Source organism: Ranitomeya variabilis, chromosome 2 (assembly GCF_051348905.1).
Source record: "Ranitomeya variabilis isolate aRanVar5 chromosome 2, aRanVar5.hap1, whole genome shotgun sequence".
In the NCBI taxonomy this organism is placed as follows: Eukaryota; Metazoa; Chordata; class Amphibia; order Anura; family Dendrobatidae; genus Ranitomeya; species Ranitomeya variabilis.
In genome coordinates, this window is record NC_135233.1 from 1,099,746,138 (window position 1) to 1,099,773,432 (window position 27,295).

Consider the following 27,295-nt stretch of genomic DNA (forward strand, 5'->3'; position numbering starts at 1 on the left):
GAGCTCTGTATATAGTGTCAGTGTACAGATAATACAGGGATCACCAGTGACATTATACACAGGTGCTCTGTATATAGTGTCAGTGTACAGGTAATACAGTGATCACCAGTGACATTATACACAGGAGCTCTGTATATAGTGTCAATGTACAGGTAATACAGTTATCACCAGTGACATTACACACAGGAGTCCTATATATAGTGTCAGTGTACAGGTCACACAGTGATTGCTAGATATATTATACACAGGAGCCCTGTATATAATGTCAATTAACAGGTACTACAGGGATTACTGATGACATTATACACAGGAGCTCTGTATATAGTGTCAGTGTACAGGTAATACATGGATCACCAGTGACATACACAGGCGATTAGTATATAGTGTCAGTGTACAGGTAATATAGTGATCACCAGTGACATTATACACAGGAGCTCTGTATATAGTGTACAGGTAATATAGTGATCACCAGTGACATTATAAACAGAAGCTCTGTATATAATGTCACCATTGACATTATACACAGGAGCTCTGTATATTTTGTATAGTTTTACTATACAGGTAATACACTGACTGACCAGCGATGTCTCTAGTAGAAGTCCTTCATATTCGCTTTTCTTCTTCATCTAGCACAGACCACCATCAGTTCTTCCAGCTAAGACTCATTGCAGAAAATAACAGTTTTCTAGAGCACCGCTTTCAGAGCATGTTCCCCACTTTTTCCCCAACTTCTACACTCAGATGAAGAAGAAAAAAGAGACATAGTGCCGCCCTACACAGTAACAGGACCCCCTCAATTCATCAGTTGCTCTCCCTCACCCTCAGTTCAACATTTCCTGTTCTCTACCCCAGTCTATTCATCATCATTTACTCTCCCCCACCTCCCAGTCTCATAGTAATTTGCCCCCCCACCTTCAATACATAATCCTTTTCCCCCCAGCCCCCACTTTCCGTTAATGATTTGCTCTCCCCTACCCCAATCCATCATTATTTGTGCTTCCCCACGACACCCTCAATACGGCATCCGTTACAGTCCCCGGTCCCCCACCCCCAATTCATCATCATTTGGTCCCCCCACACCCTTTTAATGAATTTTTATTTATTTTTTTTAAGTTTTTCATACTTAATTCTCATACAATCCCATGCACTTCCATTTCCGATGTCCAGCATGATGACATAATCGTGTAAGGAGCTGTCACCAGCACCTCCCGGAAGATGTGGAAGGAGCTCCAAGCTGGGTGCGCTAACGTTTTCTTGACAGCCGTGGAGCTCTAGGACTGGGTCAGGCCTGTCCTCTTTGCTTCTGCTCACTGGGCCTCATACACCAGTAAGAGCAGAAATGCCCTGATGACTGCCCTGTTGGTGGCACCAGAGGACAAAACGTGTATGTAGTTTTGTCAAACCAGTGATAAAAGAAAAATCTAAAGTTTGACCAATAGGACAGATCCTCACTGTTAACTTCAGTAAGGCTTGGCGTTTAAGGTAGTGGTGAACTTCAAGGAACAGAAATGCAATAGATCCTCAGGGGCGGGGTCAACAGAACATTAGTTTCATAACAGGTGGAATAGTGAGGAGGGCTCTGCCCAGAGATGCTGATGCCCATCCATAGACCAGATGCAGCTCTCAAATGAACAGACGGACCTTCTGAAGCATGTTGGAAATGTTCCTGGTGTTTGTGATAGAAGCTTACAATGTGCCTGCGTCTTATAATTTCAGGGCTAAAGGAAAGGAGAAAAAAGGCGGCATCTTCAGGTACATAAATCATGTATGCTACAGGTTTACGGGTGTCTACAACGGAAGTGAATCTCTACCTGCTAAAGGGTTATATTCAGCTTTCCCAGGCCCCTGAATGGGAGGTCTGTCTAATTAGGCCACCATAGGGTGTTGGGAGCAGTGAAGGGAAGTGAAATGGCTGTCATATTGACACTATTCTATTTACCATGTAATGTGCTGCAAAATTGGAAAAAAAATAAAAAATGAGGTGAAATGGTGAAAAACAATCACAATTTCGCCATTGTTTTCTTGGGTCTTTTTTTTTACAGCATTTATTATGCAGTTAAAATAATTTGGTAAAACGATTTTACAGGTCAGTACGGTTATGGTGATACTTAAAATATGTAGATATATAGATAGTAAACACTTTATTGATTCCGAGGGAAATTATGGTATTACAGCAGCGTTACAAACAGCATTCCAAACATTGCAACATATATTATAAGCAATTAAATCTATAATATGTATTACAAGCTATTGCGTTACTTCCGACAAAGTTGACACCAGTTCTTTACTGTAAATAAGCCCAAAAAAGTCACATATTCTTCAATTGTGAGCAAAATTTATATGTGACTTTTTAGGACTCAGTGTATACCAAAAACTGGAATCTCAACGTAAAGATAAATGTTATGATTTTGGGCAGGACAGATACCGAACATGAGGGATATCAGAAAGGACAGATATCAGACAGGCGAGACGTGACAGGAGAGCTATGGGGCAGAAGAGCTATGGGGCAGGAGAGGCAAAGGGCAGGAGAGACATGTGACAGGAGAGCTATGGGACAGGAGAGCTATGGGGCAGGAGAAACAAAGGGCAGGAGAGCTATGGGGCAGGAGAGCTATGGGGCAGGAGAGCTATGGAACAGGAGAGCTATGGGGCAGGAGAGCTATGGGGCAGGAGAAACAAAGGGCAGGAGAGCTATGGGGCAGGAGAGCTATGGGGCAGGAGAGCTATGGAACAGGAGAGCTATGGGGCAGGAGAGCTATGGGGCAGGAGAAACAAAGGGCAGGAGAGCTATGGGGCAGGAGAGCTATGGGGCAGGAGAGCTATGGAACAGGAGAGCTATGGGGCAGTAGAGCTATGGGGCAGTAGAGCTATGGGGCAGTAGAGCTATGGGGCAGGAGAGCTATGGGGCAGGAGAGCTATAGGGCAGGAGAGCTATGGGGCAGGAGAGCTATGGGACAGGAGAGCTCTGGAACAGGAGAGCTATGGGGCAGGAGAGCTATGGGTCAGGAGAGACAAAGGGCAGGAGAGCTATGGGGCAGGAGAGCTATGGGGCAGGAGAGACAAAGGGCAGGAGAGCTATGGGGCAGGAGAGCTATGGAACAGGAGAGCTATGGAACAGGAGAGCTATGGGGCAGTAGAGCTATGGGGCAGGAGAGCTATGGGGCAGGAGAGCTATGGGGCAGGAGAGCTATAGGGCAGGAGAGCTATGGGGCAGGAGAGCTATGGGGCAGGAGAGCTATGGAGCAGGAGAGCTATGGGACAGGAGAGCTATGGAACAGGAGAGCTATGGGACAGGAGAGCTATGGGGCAGGAGAGCTATGGGACAGGAGAGCTATAGGGCAGGAGAGCTATGGGGCAGGAGAGCTATGGGGCAGGAGAGCTATGGAGCAGGAGAGCTATGGGACAGGAGAGCTATGGAACAGGAGAGCTATGGGACAGGAGAGCTATGGGGCAGGAGAGCTATGGAACAGGAGAGCTATGGGGCAAGAGAGCTATGGGACAGGTAATACAGTGATCACCAGTGACATTGTGCACAGGAGCTCTGTATATAGTGTCTGTGTACAGGTAATATAGTGATCACCGGTGACATTATACACAGGAGCTCTGTATATAGTGTCAGTGTACAGGTAATACAGTGATCACCAGTGACATTGTACACAGGAGCTCTGTATATGTTGTCAGTGTACAGGTAATACAGTGATCACCAGTGACATTGTATACAGGAGCTCTGTATATAGTGTAAAGTGTACAGGGATCACCAGTGACATTGTACACAGGAGCTCTGTATATAGTGTATTATGTCAGTGTACAGGTAATGCACTGACTGACCTGCTATGGGGCAGGAGAGACATCGGGCAGGATAGATATGAGGCAGGAGATTGCCCTTAACTTGTATCATATGTGAGAAAATCTGACCATCCTTTATAATCTCCGTATTACGCAAATCACATACATTTTATATTCTCTCTCATAATAACAGCAAAAATAAAGACAAGAATAAGAGCAAGGAGCCTAAAGAGAAGTAAGTGTGGTGTGCGCTTGTAGTGCTGTGCCGTGCCGAGGATATGTACAGTCACATTCCTTTAATCCGCTATTAAAGGGACATGACAAATTATCAGATAATCTACTTTATTAATCTGTCATAAAAACAACCTGTAAGGACCTCTCCATGAAACGTCTCCAGACAAACCTTTGGTCCAGATTATTTAGTAGGAATGTGCTGAACTATTGGATATTTTTAGATTATTCAGTGCCGGGTTAAAGGGATTACACTGTGAATGCTTTTTTAATTTTGTTGGTTTTCTAAAGTCATAAATCAATATGATTTTTTTTTCTTTACTACTGGATGTGGTGATGGAGTATACTGGTATAACCTGAGTATCTCCTGTATATAATTATATATGTACAGCTGGTATAACCTGGGCATCTCCTGTATATAATTATATATGTACAGCTGGTATAACCTGGGCATGTCCTGTATATAATTATATATGTACAGCTGGTATAACCTGGGCATCTCCTGTATATAATTATATATGTACAGCTGGTATAACCTGGGCATCTCCTGTATATAATTATATATGTACAGCTGGTATAACCTGGGCATGTCCTGTATATAATTATATATGTACAGCTGGTATAACCTGGGCATCTCCTGTATATAATTATATATGTACAGCTGGTATAACCTGGGCATCTCCTGTATATAATTATATATGTACAGCTGGTATAACCTGGGCATGTCCTGTATATAATTATATATGTACAGCCGGTATAACCTGGGCATCTCCTGTATATAATTATATATGTACAGCTGGTATAACCTGGGCATGTCCTGTATATAATTCTATATGTACAGCTGGTATAACCTGGGCATCTCCTGTATATCATTATATACAGTGGGTACGGAAAGTATTCAGACCCCGTTAAATTTTTCACTCCTTGTTTCATTGCAGCCATTTGGTAAATTCAATAAAGTTCATTTTGTTCACATTACTGTACACTCTGCACCTCATCTTCACTGAAAAAAACAGAAATGTAGAAATGTTTGCAAATTTAATAAAAAAGAAAAACTGAAACATCACATGGTCATAAGTCTTCAGCCCCTTTGCTCAGACACTCATATGTAAGTCACATGCTGTCCATTTCCTTGTGATCCTCCTTGAGATAGTTCTACTCCTTCATTGGAGTCCAGCTGTGTGTAACTAAACTGATAGGACTTGATTTGGAAAGGCGCACACCTGTCTATATGAAACAGAGCGAAAAATTTCAAGGTGTCTGAATACTTTCCGTACAGATGGTATAACCTGGGGATCTCCTGTATATAATAATATATGTACAATTGATATAACCTGGGCTTCTCCGGTATATAATTATATATGTACAGCTGGTATAACTTGTGCGACTCCTGTGTATAATTATATATATATATATATATATATGTGTGTATATATATATATATATATATATATATATATATATATATATATATATATATATATATATATATATACACACACAGCTGGTATAACCTGGGCATCTTCTATATATAATTGTATATGTGCAGCTGGTACAACCTGAGTATAAGAGTGTGCAGAGCAGTCCTCAAAGCAAAAGGTGGCTACTGTGAAGAACCTAGAATATAAGACATAATTTCAGTTGTTTCACACTTTTTTGTTAAGTATATAATTCCACATGTGTTAATTCATAGTTTTGATTCCTTCAGTGTGAATGTACAATTTTCATAGTCAGGGCCGTATTTAGAGTTTCCGCTGCCTTAGGCACTTTTAGTGCTGCCTCCCCCTTTGGTGAGTATGACACTATCGGCAGTGACTTTAGCAAGAATCGCTGATGTGAAAGTTGCCTTTTGCAGCAGATCCGGCAGTTTTTCTGCATGTGCCGCGTAATGGATCACTTACGGCAACACTGCGTTTGGCCTCATTCATTCCCTATGGGATTTGTGGCACTTGCCATGATCTGGCAAATGCGGTACCATACCTCCCAACTTTTGAAGAAGGGAAGGAGGTACAAAGTGTGCGGCGCGTGTAGCGCGCCGCGGCAAATTTTAGGCCACGCCTCTGACCACACCCATTTCACAACTAGTCACACCCATATCCACGTCCCAACCACACCCATTTAGCACTGCTGATCACACTGTTTTATATACAATAATTATAAACGAAAAAATATGGCCACAGTGCTCCATACTGTATAATGACCACACATGATGCTCCATACTTTATAATGGCCACACATGATGCTCCATACTGTATAATGGCCACACATGATGCTCCATACCGTATAATGACCACACATGATGCTCCATACTGTATAATGACCACACATGATGCTCCATACCGTATAATGACCACACATGATGCTCCATACTGTATAATGACCACACATGATGCTCCATACTTTATAATGGCCACACATGATGCTCCATACCGTATAATGACCACACATGATGCTCCATACTGTATAATGGCCACACATGATGCTCCATACCGTATAATGACCACACATGATGCTCCATACTGTATAATGACCGCACATGATGCTCCATACTGTATAATGACCACACATGATGCTCCATACTGTATAATGACCACACATGATGCTCCATACTGTATAAAGGCCACATATTATGCTCCATGCATACTGTATAATGGCCCCACATGATGCTCCATACTGTATAATGGCCACACATGATGCTCCATACTGTATAATGACCGCACATGATGCTCCATACTGTATAATGACCACACATGATGCTCCATACTGTATAATGACCACACATGATGCTCCATACTGTATAAAGGCCACATATTATGCTCCATGCATACTGTATAATGGCCACACATGATGCTCCATACTGTATAATGGCCACACATGATGCTCCATACTGTATAATGACCGCACATGATGCTCCATACTGTATAATGACCACACATGATGCTCCATACTGTATAATGACCACACATGATGCTCCATACTGTATAAAGGCCACATATTATGCTCCATGCATACTGTATAATGGCCCCCCTCCCATCATGTATGCATGGCTCATCTCCCCCTCCCTGTATGCATGGGTGGGTCAGGCACTGGCTCATCTCCCATCCCCCCCCCTGTATGCGCAGCGTGGCTCATCTCCCCCTCCCTGTATGCATGGGTGGCTCAGGCACTGGCTCATCTCCCATCCCCCCCTGTATGCGTGGCTCATCTCCCCCTCCCTGTATGCATAGGTGGCTCATCCCCCCCCTGTATGCGTGGCTCATCTCCCCCTCCCTGTATGCATAGGTGGCTCATCCCCCCCCTGTATGCGTGGCTCATCTCCCCCTCCCTGTATGCATAGGTGGCTCATCTCCCCCCCCTGTATGCGTGGCTCATTTCCCCCTCCCTGTATGCATGGGTGGGTCAGGCACTGGCCCATCTCCCATCCCCCCCCCCGTATGCGCAGCGTGGCTCATCTCCCCCTCCCTGTATGCGTGGCTCATCTCCTCCTCCCTGTATGCGTGGCTCATTTCCCCCTCCCTGTATGCATGGGTGGGTCAGGCACTGGCTCATCTCCCATCCCCCCCCTGTATGCGTGGCTCATCTCCCCCTCCCTGTATGCATAGGTGGCTCATCTCCCCCCCCCCTGTATGCGTGGCTCATTTCCCCCTCCCTGTATGCATGGGTGGGTCAGGCACTGGCTTATCTCCCATCCCCCCGTATGCGTGGGCCACGCATACAGGGGGGGGATGGGAGATGAGCCAGTGCCTGACCCACCCATGCATACAGGGAGGGGGAGATGATGGGTGGGTCAGGCACTGGCTCATCTCCCCCCCCCCCCCCCCCCCGTATGCGTGGCTCATCGCCGGCTCCCCAGTCCCATCTTGTATCATGGCTCCCCGTCCACCGCGGACCTCCTACATCCTCCCCGCCGGCTCCCTTCATCCTCCCTGGCTGCCTGGGATGATTCATGATTCATCCCGCCCCCCCATGCGTGGCTCATCGCCGGCTCCCCGACGCTCCCAGTCCCATCTTGTATCATGGGCATGGCTCCCCGTCCTGGCCGTCCACCGCGGACCTCCTCCTCCCCGCCGGCTCCCCCGTCCTCCCTGGCTGGAATGATTCATACTCACCTGAGTCTGCGCAGCACTGCACCGTCCTCCTCGTCCTGTGTGAGCGCCGCGGTCAGGTGGTAACGGTCATTTAAGATGATGAATATTCATGCATATTCATCACCTTAATGAGGCGGCACCATGTGACCGCTCACACAGAACGAGCTGCAGTCGTGCAGTCGCTGAGAGCAGACCAGCCGGCACCGCTGGAGCAGGTGAGGTGAGTATGAGACAGGGAAGCATAAGCGGCGACGGGGGGGGGGGGGGGCTTGGGGGGGTGGGGGTTGTGCTGTCTTAAGGTGACCAGCCGGACCAGACTGTAAAAAAAAAAAAAAACACACTGCTCAGGTGTCGCCCCCCCCGCATCGCCCCGCCCTAGGCACGTGCCCTCGGGTGCCTAGTGGCAAATACGGCCCTGTTCATAGTCATGAAAATACAGAAAAATCTTTAAATGAGAAGGTGTGTCCAAACCTTTGGTCTGTACTGTATATACAACTTGTATAACCTGGGCATCTCCTATATATAATTATATGTACAACTTGTATAACCTGGGCATCTCCTGTGTACAATTATATATGTGCAGCTGGTATAACTTGGGCGACGTCTGTGTATAGTTATATATGTACAGCCAGTATAACCTGGGTAACTCCCTGCATATAATTATATATGTACAGCTGATGTAAGTTTTTTTTTTATAGTGATGTGGACCATGGTGGTATAACCTGGGCATTTTCCCATTTATATGGCAGGCTATTGTTGTCTATGATAACTGTGTAATACCTTATTCCACCTGTGGTGGCGCTGCAGGGTAAACAGTAGAGTTGGCTCCAGGTGTTTCTGCAGACTAATGCCGGTCACTGGGGGTCTCGGCAGCAGGACACGCTGCAACCGGACAATCAGAGGACTCTTCTAATATAAATTGTTTGCGGCTTGGATCCCGTTCCCCTTTCACTATATATTAAGTCAGTGAAGTGTTTGCTGTGAATCAGTGGCAGATGGCCCCGATCCTCGGTCACGTGGGCGGCCGCCGTACGATAAACAGCAGAATGTTTGTCATCTGTTTCTTCTGAGTAAATTTAAAAAAATCCCCCAAAGCAGAAATGAGCAGAAATGAGCAAAACATGAGGAACCTAATATGACTGTGTGGCTGCATGTAACATGGGGTATGGCTGCACGTAACGTGGGGAGTCGGCTGCACATAACGTGGGGTGTGGCTGCACATAACGTGGGATGTGACTGCACGTAACATGGGGTAAGGCTACACGTAACGTGGGGTGTGGCTGCACGTAACGTGGGGTGTGGCTGCACGTAGCGTGGGGTGTGGCTGCATGTAGCGTAGAGTGTGGCTGCATGTAGCGTGGGGTGTGGCTGCACTTAACGTGGGGTGTGGCTGCACGTAACGTGGGGTGTGGCTGCACTTAACGTGGGGTGTGGCTGCACGTAACGTGGGGTGTGGCTGCACGTAGCGTGGGGTGTGGCTGCACGTAACATGGGGTGTGGCTGCACGTAGCGTGGGGTGTGGCTGCACGTAGCGTGGGGTGTGGCTGCACGTAACGTGGGGTGTGGCTGCACGTAGCGTGGGGTGTGGCTGCACGTAACGTGGGGTGTGGCTGCACGTAACGTGGGGTGTGGCTGCACGTAACGTGGGGTGTGGCTGCACGTAACGTGGGGTGTGGCTGCACGTAGCGTGGGGTGTGGCTGCACGTAACGTAGGGCAGAAAATAAAGCGGATTACGGGACGTGCCCAAGGCTTATATCACAGAAGAGTCAATCTTTTATAATACTGGATTATAGACAGTGTAATATATTACCTGTGGTCTAAGGTAAAACTGAGGACTAGAACTTGGTCTGGGGGCTAACACTTGGTGGTCCAGAGTAACACTGCTGCTTAGTACATAGTGGTCTAAGGTAAAGCTGGGGACTAATAATTGGTGCTCTAGAAATAAAACTGGGGACTAATACTTGATGGTCTAAGGAACACATGTCAAACTCTGACCCGCGAGCCAAATCTGTCTCTCAGTGTAATAATATTTGGCCTGCGACACCAGGGACTATGAGCCCATTATACTACATGGAGCACTATGTGGGGCCCATTGTACTGTTTGCATGACTATGGGGCAAATTATACTGTATGGAGGACTATGTGGGGCCCATTATTCTGTATGGAGGACTATGTGGGGCCCATTATTCTGTATGAATGACTATGTGGGGCCCATTATTTTGTATGGAGGACTATGTGTGTCCCATTTTTTTATGGAGGACTATGTGGGGCTCATTATTCTGTATGGAGGAATATGTGGGGCCCATTATTCTGTATGTAGCAATATATGGGGCTCATTAAACCATATGGAGGACTATCCGTGGCCCATTCTACTGCATGGAGCACTGTGGGGCCCATTATTCTGTATGGAGCCCTATGTGGGACCCATAATACTGTGTGGGGCCTATTATACTGTATGGAGCACTATGTGAGACCCATAATGCTGTATGGAGCCCTATGTGGGGCCCATTATTCTACAGTTATATGAAAAAGTTTGGGCACCCCTATTAATCTTAAGCTTAATGTTTTATAAAAAAAATTTTTTTTTGCAACAGCTATTTTAGTTTCATATATCTAATAACTGTTGGACACAGTAATGTTTCTGCCTTGAAATGAGGTTTATTGTACTAACAGAAAATGTGCAATCTGCATTCAAACAAAAGTTGACAGGTGCATCAGTATGGGCACCCTTATCATTTTCTTGTTTTAAATACTCCTACCTACTTTTTACTGACTTACTAAAGCACTTTTTTTGGTTTTGTAACCTCATTGAGCTTTGAACTTCATAACCAGGTGTATGCAATCATGAGAAAAGCTACTTAAAGTGGCCACTTGCAAGTTGTTCTCCTGTTTGAATCTCCTCTGAAGAGTGGCATCATGGGCTCCTCAAAACAACTGTCAAATGATCTGAAAACAAAGATTATTCAACATAGTTGTGTAGAGGAAGGATACAAAAAGCTGTCTCAGAGATTTAACCTGTCAATTTCCACTGTGAGGAACATAGTAAGGAAATGGAAGAACACAGGTACAGTTCTTGTTAAGGCCAGAAGTGGCAGGCCAAGAAAAACATCAGAAAGGCAGACAAGAAGAATGGTGAGATCAGTCAAGGACAATCCTCAGACCACCTCCAGAGAGCTGCAGCCTCAACTTGCTGCAGATGGTGTCACTGTGCATCGGTCAACTATACAACGCACTTTGCACAAGGAGAAGCTGTATGGGAGAGTGATGTGAAAGAGGCCGTTTCTGCAAGCACGCCACAAACAGAGTCAGCTGAGGTATGCAAAAGCACATTTGAAGAAGCCAATTTCTTTTTGGAAGAAGGTCCTGTGGACTGATGAAACCAAGATTGAGTTGTTTGGTCATACAAAAAGGCGTTATGCATGGCGGCAAAAAAACACAGCATTCCAAGAAAAACAGTTGCTACCCACAGTAAAATTTGGTGGAGGTTCCATCATGCTTTGGGGCTGTGTGACCAATGCCGGCACCGGGAATCTTGTTAAAGTTGAGGGACGCATGGATTCCTCTCAATATCAGCAGATTCTTGACAATAATGTTCATGAATCAGTGACAAAGTTGAAGTTATGCAATGGATGGATTTTTCAGCAAGACAATGATCCAAAACACCACTCCAAAACTACTCAGGCATTCATGCAGAGGAACAATTACACCGTTCTGGAATGGCCATCCCAGTCCCCAGACCTGAATATCATTGAACATCTGTGGGATCATTTGAAGAGGGCTGTCCATGCTCGGCGACCATCAAACTTAACTGAACTGGAATTGTTTTGTAAAGAGGAATAGTCAAAAATACCTTCATCCAGGATCCAGGAACTCATTCAAAGCTACAGGAAGCGACTAGAGGCTGTTATTTTTGCAAAAGGAGGATCTACTAAATATTAATGTCACTTTTCTGGTGAGGTGCCCATACTTATGCACCTGACAAATTTTGTTTGAATGCAGATTGCACATTTTCCGTTAGTACAATAAACCTCATTTCAAGGCAGAAACATTACTGTGTCCAACAGTTATTAGATATATGAAACTGAAATAGCTGTTGCAAAAATAGCAATTTTTATAAAACATTAAGCTTAAGATTAATAGGGGTGCCCAAACTTTTTCATATAACTGTATATGGAGCACTATGTGAGACCCCTAATACTGAATGGAGCCCTATGTGGGGCCCATTTTACTGTATGGAGCCCTATGTGGGGACCATTATACTGTATGGAGAACTATGTGGGGCCCATTATACTGTATGGAGCACTATGTGGGGCCCATTATACTGTATGGAGCACTATGTGGGGCCCATTATTCTATGTGGGCCCCATTATTCTATGTGGAGCACTATGTGAGACCCATAATACTGTATGAAGCACTATGTGGGAACCAATATTCTATATGGAGCAGTGGTGGGGTTTAATTTGATAAATGCTATGTTCGTCCAGGCTCAAGGCCTCAAACCACAAACTCAGGGGCCATGCACTCTGAATTTATAGACTGTTATGTGCTAGAGGGCTTGCCCTCTCCTGTGGCTCTTGGACTGCCTTGGTTTATGCTGCACAATGCTGTAGTAGACTGTCAGACTCAGGAAATAGTAAATTGGAGAGCGTATTGGTACGAACACTGCTTGGGCAGCCGGTTAGCCAGGGTGGTTACCCATTCTTTGTCTGAATACCTGTCTGACTTCGGGGATGTGTTTTTGGAACAGGGGTGTAAAGAACTTCCTCCACATCGTCCTTCTGATTGCGCCGTGCATCTGATTCCTGGGGCCAAGCTTCCAAAAATGCAGGTTTTACAAAATTTCTGGTCCAGGGAGACAAGCCATAAAGGACTGTATAGCTGAAAGTCTGGCAAAGGGTCATCTCAGACCTTCTTCATCTCCCGTTGCTGCAGGGTATTTACTTGCTAAGATAAAAAGACTGAGGATTATTCTCTCACTTAGACTTTTGCAAACTCAATCTGATCACGGTCTGGGATCTATACCCTCTGCCTCTTATCCCGGACCTCTTTAATCATATTGTGAGAGCCTAATGGTTTTCTAAACTGGATCTCATGGGGCTTATAACCTAACTAGCATCAAGGAGGGAGATGAGTGGAAGACAGCCTTTAATACACCAGAGGGACACCATGAAAACCATGTGATGTCATTTAGCTTGACTAATGCTCTTGCTGTCTTTGTTAATGACATATTTAGTCACCTGGCAGGCAGGTTTGATGTGATCTACCTTGATGACACTTTAATTTATTCTTCTGACATCAAATCACATCAGGTACATGTCAGGCAGGTCTTGAAGATACTCAGAGACAATAAAGTATGTCAAACCGGAGAAATGCATGTTCTTGGTTCAGTAGATCCCTTTACTAGATTATTTTTTATCATCCACTGGTTTTTGCATGGATCCGACGAAAGTCTGGGCGGTACTAGATTGGGATCGTCCTGAGGACCTAAAGGCATTACAAAGGTTTTTGGGTTTCGCCAACTACTACCAGAAGTTCTTCAAAAACTTTTTGGTAGTGGCCAAACCCCTAACGGATGTGACTATGACAGGAACTGACTTTTTGCATGGATCCAACGAAAGTCTGGGCGGTACTAGATTGGGATCGTCCTGAGGACCTAAAGGCGTTACAAAGGTTTTTGGGTTTCGCCAACTACTACCAGAAGTTCTTCAAAAACTTTTTGGTAGTGGCCAAACCCCTGACGGATATGACAATGACAGGAACTGTGTTTTCCAAATGGTCCAGTCTGGCCCGGTAGGCTTTTGACATCTTGAAAAGATGTTTTGCATCTGGGCCGATTCTCATACAGCCTGACGTCACCCACTGAGAAAAACTATTATATTGGTAACAGGGAACTCTTGGCAATTAAGTGGGCTTTTCAAGAGTGGTGTAGTTTTTTCTCTCCAACCGTTGGCGATTCCCAGTAGAACTTGGACTCATTTTTCAGTAGATTTCATTACTGATTTATCCGTATCTGCAGGTAATAGTCATTTTGGTGGTGGTGGACATGTTCAGTAAGATGTCTCATTTCATTGCGCTATCCACCTTACCCAACACCAAGACCTTTTCGCAAATTTTCATCAAGGAAATCGTGAAATTACATGGGATTCCTAACAACATTGTTTCTGATCAGAGGGAGTGCAATTCTATTTCCAAGTTTTGAAAGGCATTTTGCGCTCCGTTGGGGTTCGTGTTCCTCAGCCTTTCATCACAATCTAATGGGCAAACTAAATGCGTTAACCAGAATCTTCAGACTTATCTTGGGTGTTTTGTGTCTGGGAATCAAGAGGATTGGGTTACCTACTTACCTCTAGCTGGATTTTCAGTGAATAAGCATTGCCATGAGACTACTCGTAAGTCCCCTACGTGTTTCATTCTCTGTTCAGCTCATTTAATAGGAATCGTTCTTCAGGAATACCTAAAGAGGAATGGTTTTCATTATCTTTTACGTCTGTGTTGCAGGTGGTTCTTAATTTGAAGACGTTGGGGTCCAAATATAAGAGTGTGGCTGACTGGAGATGTTTGGTGGGTCTGGACCCGTGTGTTGGTGATGTTTATATGGCAGGTTGATTCGGTCCTTTCATGTGGCACACCATGATAAACCTGGCCCTCAGGTTCTGGAGGTTCCCCTTAGAAGGGGGGTACTGTCACGGGTTTACCACGACAGAGAGGAGCCAAAAGGCTGCAGCATTTGAATTCACATACCACTGCACTGACTATAAGCACGTCTCCTTCATATTAAACAGAGCAGGTTTCTCTTAGCAGTGCAGGGGTTAATCTGTTCAGCTTAGAGAAACATAAGCTTTCCTGCTTGGATGATATCAGCTGTTCAGTATTGATCACTCCACTCTCCTATATATATACTCTCCTCTGGTAATCTTGTTTGACAGTGTTAATCTTATACTGCCTGGTGTGAAGTGGAGGAGTCAGTTGTTTGTAGAGACGTTTGGAGTGTTGATCAGTGTGATGGTGTGATATGCTATGTTGGTATCATTTTTTGTGTATATTTCTATTTCACTTATTTTCATAGTGTTCTCTTGCAGACAGAGCAAGAGAATAGTGATCAACTCCAAGACCTTTATTTAGGCAAAAATACGAAAGGTCCATATACGATCCACCACACTGAGGATAAAATAGTCCAGAACACGAATGCAGTTCATTAACCGGATAAAAGTCCAACAATCCAGCAGACAGAGGATAGCATAGTCCATATACTCTTCTTTCTCTCTGAGATGCTGTGGACACATCATCATTCCACACAGGACTGGTCTGTGTCTCACCTCCCTGATATTTTAAGTCTCCCTCCTCATTCACAGGTCAGGAGGGGGAAGGTCTCAGGGGCTCATTGTTTCAACAAGCTAGGTCAACATGTCATTAGCATATTAGCAAACAATACAGTACTGTGGGAGCTGATATCAGATGGCAGCAACAGCCATTCATCAAGTAGCAAATAACTCCTTCTACAAGAGAACACCATGAAAATAAGTAAAATAGAAATATACACAAAAATGATACCCACATAGCATATCACACCATCACAACCTCTCCCCCTCATAATAACTGAGCATGCTATGAGGTCTACACAGACCTCTGGCCTGCTCACTTTAGTCCACATTGCTCAATCATTTATAGTTCCTTGTACAGTGGCAGGGGTTGCAATAATCATGAGCACTTGTCCATAAATTCCGGGGTCCTGGCTTTATGGTCATACCAGGCTTTTTGACTGGACTGGTCTGTTCGCTGATGTTCATTAGCCAAGGTAGCTAGCTGGGTGAGACAGTCTCTGAACGCAGGGAATGATGGGCGTTACGGTATCTGCGATATCTCCCTCCAATTGTTCTTTCAGAAGGAGAGGCCCACGGACCTTCTGCTCCCACAAAATGACTTTGTAACTCCCCAATGTCATTTCCAAGGAGGATATCTGCAGGAAGTCCTCCCATAACTCCAATCCAACACAGTTTTTCTCCAAAACCAAAATCCTCATGTACCAAAGCTCGCTGTATATATTTGCGGACACCCCCCTGCCAGGACAATGGGAATTCCCGGGCCCTGGTGAATTGCCTCGGGTTGAACCAGACGGGGGTCAGCGATAGTCAGGAATGCCCCCGTGTCTCTAAATCCCGACACTTTGTATCCATCAATTAAGACATCCTGCAGGTGGCAATGCCGTTGCTCTGTATTTCTGATGGACAAAAGGCCGGAGTCCGTATACTCCAGGAGGGGTATCTATGGTGCCGTGGTCGGTGCTCCACTCTGGTGGGGGTGGTGGTAGCTCTTCCTCAGGTGGGATGGAGTGCACAAGATGTACTGGATGAGGTGGGGCTGCGTGGGGCTCTCTCCGAATCCTTGAACGACAGCCTGACTGCAAATGTCCAGGTTGCCCACACCCATAACATCTCCTCTCTGTGATAACCCCTGGTCGTGGTCGGAACTGTTGGAGCCCAGGATTGTGAGGCGTGACCCGTGACAATCTGTTACTTGCTGGTTTGGTTGTGTGAAAATCCTGATTCTCTCCTATTTTGTTTTCCTTCCTTTTCTCCCCAGTTTTCCTCTCTGTTGCCTGTGAGTGCATATTTCTATGATTGGTGTTTTCATTTATACTTCTACGTCCTCTCTTCATAGAATCATAGAATACTAAAATGTTAAAGTTGGAAGGAACGTCGATGGTCATCATGTCCAACCTTTAGTCTTAGGCAGGTTTTGAAAAACATGCTACAGAGTAAGAAGCTTCATGATAAATTGTGAATATTTATTTTCTATCAATTAACAAAATACAAAGTGAAGGAACAAAAGAGAAATCTAAATCCTTCAATATTCAGTGATTTCCTGCTGTCTCGTCCACCACTTCTTTCAGGTACTTTCACAAAGTTAGAGATTCTGTAGGATTATAGTCAGGTGCGTGAGGAACCAGTTATATCAAACAGGAGATAATCATCATTTTTATATCTGACTTGAGACAGTCATTAGTTGAAACAGAAACCGCTGTGTAGGAGTCTTGAAAATGGGCGAGGGACAGCCAGACTCTGCTACAATACCGTTTCAGATCACTGGTCATACAGTGTGACAAGATGGAGCACAGCAACAAGACACCAGGTAGTTATACTGCATCAGTGAAGTGTCTCTTAAGCAAAGGTTTCACAGTACACTGGGTTTCACGATGTTGTATATAAGATCATTTGAAGAAGCCCCCAAAAAATGGACACAGTGAGCAGCAAACAGGCAGTGGTCGGCCAAGAAAACTTGGTGCAACAGATGAAAGACGACATGTTACTCTCCATCAAAATCAGATGTCCAGCAGTGGCATCAGCTCAGAACTGGCAGCAACCAGTGGGACATAGCTACACCATCTATTGGTCAGAGACATCTGGTCATTGCAGCCCAAACCTCCCAACCTTCTACATGGAAACAAGGACAAACAACCCAACTGAAAACATGGGAATCGGGGAGAAGAAAAATGTCAGCAGGTCTCTGGACTGAGTCACAACCTAAAATATTTAGTTGTAACAGAAGCATTTTATTCCTGAATGACGGCACAATAATGAGGGTCTGCAGGAGCAGGGAAGCCACGGCAGAGGGTCCTGTAAGTTTGTGGCCGCATTTCACTAAATGGAGTTGTGGATTTGGTCAGGATTAATGGTGTCCCCAATGCTGAGACATCCAGGTAGACACTTATCCTTCATGTAATACCATCAGGACGCGTCTGATCAGCTCCAAATTTATTCTGCAGCCGGACAATGACCCCCAAGGTCATTAAGAACAAGGAGCCCTGGGCCCGGCCCTGGATCCCTGACCTCACATCATCCAGTCTGTCTGGGATCACATGTAGAGGCAGAAGGATCCGCACAAGCCTCATACACAGAAGATCTGGGGTCAGGTCTCCCTGCCTAAAACTTTTGCACATTCCTGTAGAATGTTAGAACATGGTGGTCGATGGTATATGAGGAGGTTATCTGGTGGTCTTGGGTGATATCGCGGATCCATGAACGAGGAGTCTTGGATATGTAAAAAAGCCAATCATTTTCTCCCTGGTGGTCTGGGGTAAGATCAGTTGTTCATATCCAGTGGTCTGATAGTGTATGCACCCCAACCAAACTCCTGCAGAGTATTATGTGGCATAAAGCTGAACATAACGTGCACCAGATTCAGCTTCCCCTCCTGCCCTGCAGGGATCATAGGCTCATTGCCATGCAGGGGCACCATGCATCCAAGTACAGTCCACACGGACCCATGGAGCGATCTGCCTGATCAGTCAGATTTTTTTCCGACAAAACGGGCATCTTGTATTCCAAAATTCCCAGATCGTCCTTCCTGCAGTAGTGACCCCCCTAGTTGTCAGGGCCTTTTACAGGCTCAGTTATTGCCTCTCTGTATAACCGCCAATTGATGATGTATAGGAAGCAGCGCGCCCCCCATCTTATCTACGGGCCTTACCCCAAGTGTTCCTGATCCTGTGCCCCCCCATTGTACCACGCTCAGCATCCGAGGCATAAAAGGTGCATTGAAGAGCAGAAACCCAAAGCCGTATCTGTGTGGTGTCTGCCTGTAAATATTTCATGTCCTGAGTAACCGGACCCCCAGGACCTCGCCAGCTTCCACCAGGCCCAGAGACAAAAAGCGTCAGCGTCTCCAGAACCAGAGGAAAGTGTCGCAGGTCCACCACAAGCCAGGGCCAGAAAAGATCAGAGCAAGGACTCCAGACCCGGGGGGGCTTACACCTCAGAGCCCGACCAATATGGCTGCACCTGTCACGTCCACTTCTCCATGTCACCTCTTCTAATTACAGGTCTCAGCCCAGCCCCCGGCTCAGGTTCTTCATCCAATATTCATAGCCCATATCGGGTGGCCGCCATTCTCCATGTTCCTCGCCTCTCAGACAAGCCCCTCACCTGTTTCCAAATTTTTTCCCTATATTATTTGGGCATTTTTCAGCTTGTGCCATCTGAGAGAAGAAGGCCATGACTTAAGACTATGGGATAAAGACCCTCCGGTTCTGCTGTGCCCCTTCTGCCCCTACTTGTGATCGAGACAAAGGATTAAGACCCTCCAGGCTCTGCTGTGCCCCTTCCTGGCATCAAGGCAAGGGATTAAGACCCTCTGGCTCTACTGTGCCCATTCTTCCTCCACCTGGCATCAAGACAAAGGATTAAGACCCTCCAGCTCTGCTGTGCCCCTTCTGCCCCTTCCTGGCATCAAGGCAAGGGATTAAGACCCTCCAGCTCTGCTGTGCCCCTTCTGCCCCTTCCTGGCATCAAGGCAAGGGATTAAGACCCTCCGGCTCTGCTGTGCCCCTCCTGCCCCTTCCTGGCATCAAAACAAGGGATAAAGACCCTCTGGATTTGTTGTGCCCCTTCTTCCTCCACCTGGCATCAAGACAAAGAATTAAGACCCTCCGGCTCTACTGTGCCCCTTCTGCCCCTTCCTGGCATCAAGGCAAGGGATTAAGACCCTCCAGCTCTGCTGTGCCCCTTCTTCCCCACCTGGCATCAGGACAAGGGATAAAGGCCCTCCGGCTCTACTGTGCCCCTCCTGCCCCTCCTGGCACTGATACAAGGATAAAGCCCCTTCGGCTCTGCTGTGCGGTGACCCTCCTCAGATAAGGCTCCTTGGAGGTGGTTGAGCGTTGAGTTGATGAAGAAGTGTCTGTTCTCGGTGAGTGGATCTGATGTCTTTTGAAGGGGTGGGTTAGGTGGTCTTCTCCACAGCATTTCATCATACAGACAGATGAAGCAGGACTGAAGTTGTTGTAGACATTGTTATGGCAGTTTTGTATGGGAATCTGCTGATATGACAAACTGCTATTACCACAAATTGTGCCAAGAGACAAACTCTGCTCTGCCGCAGCTGGAAAAAGTGAAAATAATGAATTAATCTGTCGCCATCTCAATTCTTTTGTCATTGACTGGTGGACCGCCACGTCTGGCTTTTCATTTATTTGATGTAGTAGAGCTGAGTTTGTCCGGTCTAGTGGAGCAGAGTGTTCTGGATGCAGTGGAGCCGAGTGCTCTGGATGCAGTGGAGCCGAGTGCTCTGGATGCAGTGGAGCCGAGTGCTCTGGATGCAGTGGAGCCGAGTGCTCTGGATGCAGTGGAGCCGAGTGCTCTGGATGCAGTGGAGCCGAGGGCTCTGGATGCAGTGGAGCCGAGTGCTCTGGATGCAGTGGAGCCGAGTGCTCTGGATGCAGTGGAGCCGAGTGCTCTGGATGCAGTGGAGCCGAGTGCTCTGGATGCAGTGGAGCAGAGTGTTCTGGATGCAGTGGAGCAGTGTTCTGGATGCAGCAGAGCCGAGTGTGTCAGCAGTATATTATGTAGCATAACGCCTTCCAGTAGGATGATGGTTTTACATAGGGTGAGGGGTCCAGATGATCTGTCTGTCACCATGGGCCCACACCTGCGGCGGCCTCCCAGTAGTGGCGGCTATGAGATGAGAATCAGCCACCTGGCAAACTAGAAGGTGGACACTGGGGCCTCCACCAGTGGTCCACAGTCTCCATGGGGTGGTAACCATTAATCACCCTCGGGCCCCTGCACCTTCGGGGCCGACTTTGCGTCCTGTAATCTATAGTGAGTAATGGGAATATGTCATACAGTGCAGCCCACCGGGGGGGAAAGAGCCTGTAATCTAGCTGTCCACTACTGTTCCCTGTTATCAGCCATTCACACTGATCTCTGACATTTACTTCCAGCAGCACAGAGTATTTCAGGAGACGAGTGCTGATATTTTGGGAGTTTATAGATAGCAAGTTAAATAGTGGAAGGAGCAGGGAACCCAGCAGCACAGAGCATTTCAGGAGGAGGTCTGATAGTGGTTGACATGCACTGAATACATGCACTTTGTGCAGGGGTCAGCAGTACTGCGCCATATACTCCCGGGGGCGCACAAGATCTGCTACTTTCCAATATACTGTGTATCAATCATCCCTATTATCAAGATCTCTGCTTGGAGTCAGTAAATGAGAAAATTGTTGTTAATGTACCGAGGATGAAAACTCACCCTGGCCTGCACTTCCTCACACAGCTGAGGGTTTGTTACAGTGTCCAGGACATCTGCTGACCACTCCTGATCTCATACTTCTCAGAGCTGAAGACTTGTCACAGTGGTATTCAGTCCAGGCAATTCTGTGAGCTAAGTACAGCCGTAGTGCCAGACACCAGGATTATTGTTACCTACATTGTAACAAACCTTCTGCTGTGCGAATAAACTTAGGGCAACATGGGTAATCAGCCTCTGGAGGTGATAAAGGTTTCCATTCACTGACAGGAAGCAGAGATACTGTAATTCTGAGCACAGGATTTACCACTAGGATATTACAGTTTTCTTTGATTTTCTTTTTACTACTCTGAGCTTTTGAAGGTTATGTCCAAACCAAGGACAAACCCTTTAAGTTTTATTTACAGAACACAGGAGTGGCCCTTTAACTGTGTAATAATAATGAGCCTTAGTGACAGATTCTCAGAAGTAATCATTGTCCAGTGCTGAAGGGCAGATAGATCTTATCACGTATCTCTGTATACAGGGAGCTCCCCCTAGTGGTGGCTGCAGACAGGATCTTATCATGTATCTCTGTATGCAGGGAGCTCCCCCTAGTGGTTGCTGCAGACAGGATCTTATCACTTATCTCTGTATACAGGGAGCTCCCCCTAGTGGTGACTGCAGGCAGGATCTTATCATGTATCTCTGTATACAGGGAGCTCCCCCTAGTGGTGGCTGCAGACAGGATCTTATCATGTATCTCTGTATACAGGGAGCTCCCCCTAGTGGTGACTGCAGGCAGGATCTTATCATGTATCTCTGTATACAGGGAGCTCCCCCTAGTGGTGGCTGCAGACAGGATCTTATCATGTATCTCTGTATACAGGGAGCTCCCCCTAGTGGTGGCTGCAGACAGGATCTTATCATTTATCTCTGTATACAGGGAGCTCCCCCTAGTGGTGGCTGCAGACAGGATCTTATCATGTATCTCTGTATACAGGGAGCTCCCCTTAGTGGTGGCTGCAGACAGGATCTTATCATGTATCTCTGTATACAGGGAGCTCCCCCTAGTGGTGGCTGCAGACAGGATCTTGTCATGTATCTCTGTATACAGGGAGCTCCCCCTAGTGGTGGCTGCAGACAGGATCTTAACATGTATCTCTGTATAAAGGGAGCTCCACCTAGTGGAGGCTGCAGACAGGATCTTATCATGTATCTCTGTATACAGGGAGCTCCCCCTAGTGGTGGCTGCAGACAGGATCTTATCATGTATCTCTGTATACAGGGAGCTCCCCCTAGTGGTGGCTGCAGACAGGATCTTATCATGTATCTCTGTATACAGGGAGCTCCCCCTAGTGGTGACTGCAGACAGGATCTTATCATGTATCTCTGCATACAGGGAGCTCCCCCTAGTGGTTGCTGCAGACAGGATCTTATCATGTATCTCTGCATACAGGGAGCTGTTATGGTTCTGGTGGTAGGAACACATGAACCGACCTGATAGGTAAACCAAAAAATAGGACAAGCTCTGGGGATGTGGGAACTTTACTGACCGCAATCCTGATCCTATCAACACACACTACAGGCAGCCGTGGAGCATTCCTAACTTGGCCTAGACGCCTCTGCACAGCCTGAGAAACTAGCTACCCCTAGAGAGAAACAAAGCCTCACTTGCCTCAGAGAAATTTTCCCCAAAGTGAGAGCAGCCCCCACAAATAATGACGGTGAGTTAAGAGGAAAACACAAACATAGAAATGAAAATAGGTTTTAGCAAATGAGGCCCGCTAATAACTAAATAGTCAGAAGATAGCAAGGATTCTGTGCGGTCAGTATAAAATACTAAAAAAATTATCCACGCAGAGAATACAAAAAGACCCCCACACCGACTCATGATGTGAGGGGCGCAACTCCGCACCCCAGAGCTTCCAGCTAGCAATCAAATAGCATGTAAGCAAGCTGGACTGAACTCATCATATACTGAGAAACATTTTCAAATAGCAATGAGCAAAAATAGACTAGCATGAACTTAGCTTCTCCACGAGGAGACAGGTCACAAGGGAAGTCCCAGAGAGATCTGAACCAGTACTGAATACAACGACAGCAGGCAACAAGTAAAGGTCCAGGCGGAGTTAAATAGGCAGCAAGCCTAGCAGGAAACGAGGCAGCTGGAGTCCAGCTACAGACCAGCCGTAACACTCAAAGCCACCAGAGGGAGCCCAAGAACAGAACTCACAAAGTACCACTCATGACCACAGGAGGGAGCCCGAGAACGGAATTCACAACAGTGCCCCCCCCTTGAGGAGGGGTCACCAAACCCTCACCAGAGCCCCCAGGCCGATCAGGACGAGACAAATGAAAGGCACGAACCAAATCGGCAGCATGGACATCAGAGGCAACAACCCAGGAATTATCCTCCTGACCATAGCCCTTCCATTTAACCAAGTACTGAAGCTTCCGTCTCGAAATACGAGAATCCAAGATCTTCTCCACCACATACTCCAATTCTCCCTCGACCAACACCGGAGCAGGAGGATCAACAGAAGGAACCACAGGCACCACATACCTCCGCAACAATGACCTATGGAACACATTATGAATGGCAAAAGATGCTGGGAGGTCCAACCGAAATGACACAGGATTGAGGATTTCTGAAATCTTATAAGGACCGATGAAACGAGGTTTAAACTTAGGAGAGGAAACCTTCATAGGAACGTAACGAGATGACAACCACACCAAATCCCCCACACGAAGTCGGGGACCCACACAGCGACGGCGATTAGCAAGCGCTGAGCCTTCTCCTGTGACAACGTCAAATTGTCCACTACGTGGTTCCAAATTTGCTGCAACCTATCCACCACAGAATCCACCCCAGGACAGTCAGAAGGCTCAACCTGACCTGAGGACAAACGAGGATGAAAACCAGAATTACAAAAAAAAGGCGAAACCAAAGTAGCAGAACTAGCCCGATTATTGAGGGCAAACTCAGCCAATGGCAAAAAAGTCACCCAATCATCCTGATCAGCAGAAACAAAACATCTCAGATAAGTCTCCAAGGTCTGATTAGTTCGTTCAGTTTGGCCATTTGTCTGAGGATGGAAGGCCGAAGAAAAAGACAAATCAATGCCCATCTTAGCACAAAAGGACCGCCAAAATCTGGACACAAACTGGGATCCTCTGTCAGACACAATGTTCTCCAGAATATCATGCAAACGAACCACATTCTGAAAAAACAGCGGAACCAAATCAGAGGAGGAGGGCAACTTAGGCAAGGGCACCAAATGGACCATTTTAGAAAAACGATGACAAACCACCCAGATGACAGACATCCTCTGAGAGACTGGAAGATCCGAAATAAAATCCATGGAAATATGCGTCCAAGGCCTCTTTGGGACAGCCAAAGGCAAAAGCAATCCACTGGCACGAGAACAGCAAGGCTTGGCCCGAGCACAAATCCCACAGGACTGCACAAAGGAACGCACATCCCGCGACAAGGAAGGCCACCAAAAGGACCTGGCCACCAGATCCCTGGTACCAAAAATCCCAGGATGACCCGCCAACACCGAAGAATGAACCTCGGAAATAACTCTACTGGTCCATCTATCCGGGACAAACAGTCTCTCCGGTGGACAACGGTCAGGTCTATCGGCCTGAAATTCCTTCAGCACCCGCCGCAAATCAGGGGAGATGGCAGACAAAATCACCCCCTCTCTGAGGATACCAGCCGGCTCAGAAACTCCCGGAGAGTCAGGCACAAAACTCCTAGAAAGGGCATCAGCCTTCACATTCTTTGAGCCCGGAAGGTACGAAACCACGAAATCAAAACGGGAGAAAAACAGCGACCAACGAGCTTGTCTAGGATTTAAACGCTTGGCAGACACGAGATAAATCAAATTCTTGTGATCCGTCAAGACCACCACGCGATGCTTGGCTCCCTCAAGCCTATGTCGCCACTCCTCGAATGCCCACTTCATTGCCAACAACTCTCGATTACCAACATCATAATTCCGCTCGGCAGGCGAAAACTTTCTAGAAAAGAAAGCACATGGTCTCATCACCGAGCCATCAGAGCTTCTCTGTGACAAGACAGCCCCTGCTCCAATCTCAGAAGCATCAACCTCGACCTGAAAGGGAAGAGCGACATCAGGCTGACGCAAGACAGGAGCCGAAGAAAACCGACGTTTCAGCTCCTGAAAGGCCTCAACGGCCGCAGAAGACCAATTCGTCACATCAGCACCCTTTCTAGTCAAATCTGTCAAAGGTTTAACCACACTAGAAAAATTAGTGATGAAGCGACGGTAAAAATTAGCAAAGCCCAAGAACTTCTGAAGACTCTTCACCGATGTAGGTTGAGTCCAGTCATAGATGGCCTGGACTTTAACTGGATCCATCTCGATAGTAGAAGGGAAAAAAATGAAGCCCAAAAAGGAAACCTTCTGGACTCCAAAGAGACATTTAGAGCCCTTCACAAACAAGGCATTGGCACGCAGGACCTGAAACACCATCCTGACCTGCTTCACATGAGACTCTGTTGTGAATTAGACTTTTTTGGCTCCCTCTTGTGGTCACTAGTGATATGACTCTGGGATTGTCTTTCCTCAGTTTGGCACCCACCTGGGTCGTTAGTCCAGGGGTGTTGCTATATAAACTTCCTGGTTTCTCAGTCCAGTGCCTGGCATCATTGTAATCAGTTCCTTTCTGTTTGCTCCTGTCTGCTGGTCTTGGATCTTGCAAAATTAAGCTAAGTCCTGCTTCCTTGTTTTTTGGTTATTTGCTTTGCTCTTATTTTTTGTCCAGCTTGTACTAAATGTGATTCCTGATTTTGCTGGAAGCTCTAGGGGACTGGTGTTCCCCCCCCCCGGGCCGTTAGACGGTTCGGGGGTTCTTGAATATCCAGCGTGGAAATTTTGATAGGGTTTTTGCTGACCATATAAGTCATCTTACTATATTCTGCTATTAGTCAGTGGGCCTCTCTTTGCTAAATATCTAGTTCATTCTTACGTTTGTCTTTTCTCCTTACCTCACCGTTATTATTTGTTGGGGGCTTGTATCCTACTTTTGGGGTCTTTTCTCTGGAGGCAAGAAAGGTCTATCTTTTCCCTTCTAGGGTTAGTTAGTTCTCCGGCTAGCGCGAGACGTCTAGAACCAACGTAGGCACATTCCCCGGCTGCTGCTATTTGTGGTGCTAGGATTAGATATATGGTCAGCCCAGTTACCACTGCCCTATGAGCTGGTTTTTTGTGTTTGCAGACTTGGTATGTACTTTTGAGACCCTCTGCCATTGGGGTCATAACAGTATGCCAGGCCAAGGTTGAATGTTTAATGCATTGCAGAAGTGGGATTACAAGAAAGGAAAGTCTGAGTTTTTTTTTTTTTCTTTCCTCTCTTTTTTCCTCCCCTTTACCTCTGAGTGGCTTGTGCTTGCTGCAGACATGAATGTCCAGACTTTGATTGCAAGTGTGGATCAGCTTGCTGCTCGTGTGCAGGGCATACAAGATTTTGTTACCAGTAGTCCAATGTCTGAACCTGAAATACCTATTCCTGAACTGTTCTCTGGAGACCGATTTAAGTTTAGGAATTTCAGGAATAATTGTAAATTGTTTCTATCTCTGAGACCCCGTTCATCTGGAGACTCAGCTCAGCAAGTAAAAATTGTTATCTCTTTCTTACGGGGCGACCCTCAGGATTGGGCCTTCTCGCTAGCGCCAGGAGATCCGGCATTGGCAAATATTGATGCGTTTTTTCTGGCGCTCGGATTGCTTTACGAGGAACCCAATCTTGAAATTCAGGCAGAAAAAGCCTTGCTGGCTATTTCTCAGGGTCAGGATGAAGCTGAAGTGTATTGCCAAAAATTTCGGAAATGGTCCGTGCTTACTCAGTGGAATGAGTGTGCTCTGGCCGCAAATTTCAGAAATGGCCTTTCTGAAGCCATTAAGAATGTGATGGTGGGTTTCTCCATTCCTACAGGTCTGAATGATTCCATGGCGCTGGCTATTCAAATTGACCGGCGTTTGCGGGAGCGCAAAGCCGCGAATCCTCTGGTGGTGTTGTCTGAACAAACACCTGATTTAATGCAATGTGGTAGAATTCAGACTAGAAATGAACGGAAAAATCATAGACGTCAGAATGGGTTGTGTTTTTACTGTGGTGATTCTACACATGTTATATCAGCATGCTCTAAACGCCT

At 46.4% G+C, this 27,295-nt stretch overlaps 1 protein-coding gene across 20 annotated transcripts in view; it reads left to right on the top strand.

The window, feature by feature from the left end:
- OTOF (otoferlin) overlaps positions 1–27,295 on the top strand; it is a 298,562-nt gene that overhangs the window by 169,769 nt on the left and 101,498 nt on the right. The window contains exons 1-2 of one of the 20 annotated variants that reach the window (XM_077291829.1): positions 1,736–1,752; positions 3,980–4,021. The exons of the other annotated variants lie outside the window; for them this stretch is intronic. The gene's annotated coding sequence lies outside the window, so the exon portion shown is untranslated. Of the gene's footprint in view, positions 1–1,735; positions 1,753–3,979; positions 4,022–27,295 lie in introns of those variants that run through there. 20 annotated transcript variants of the gene reach the window in all.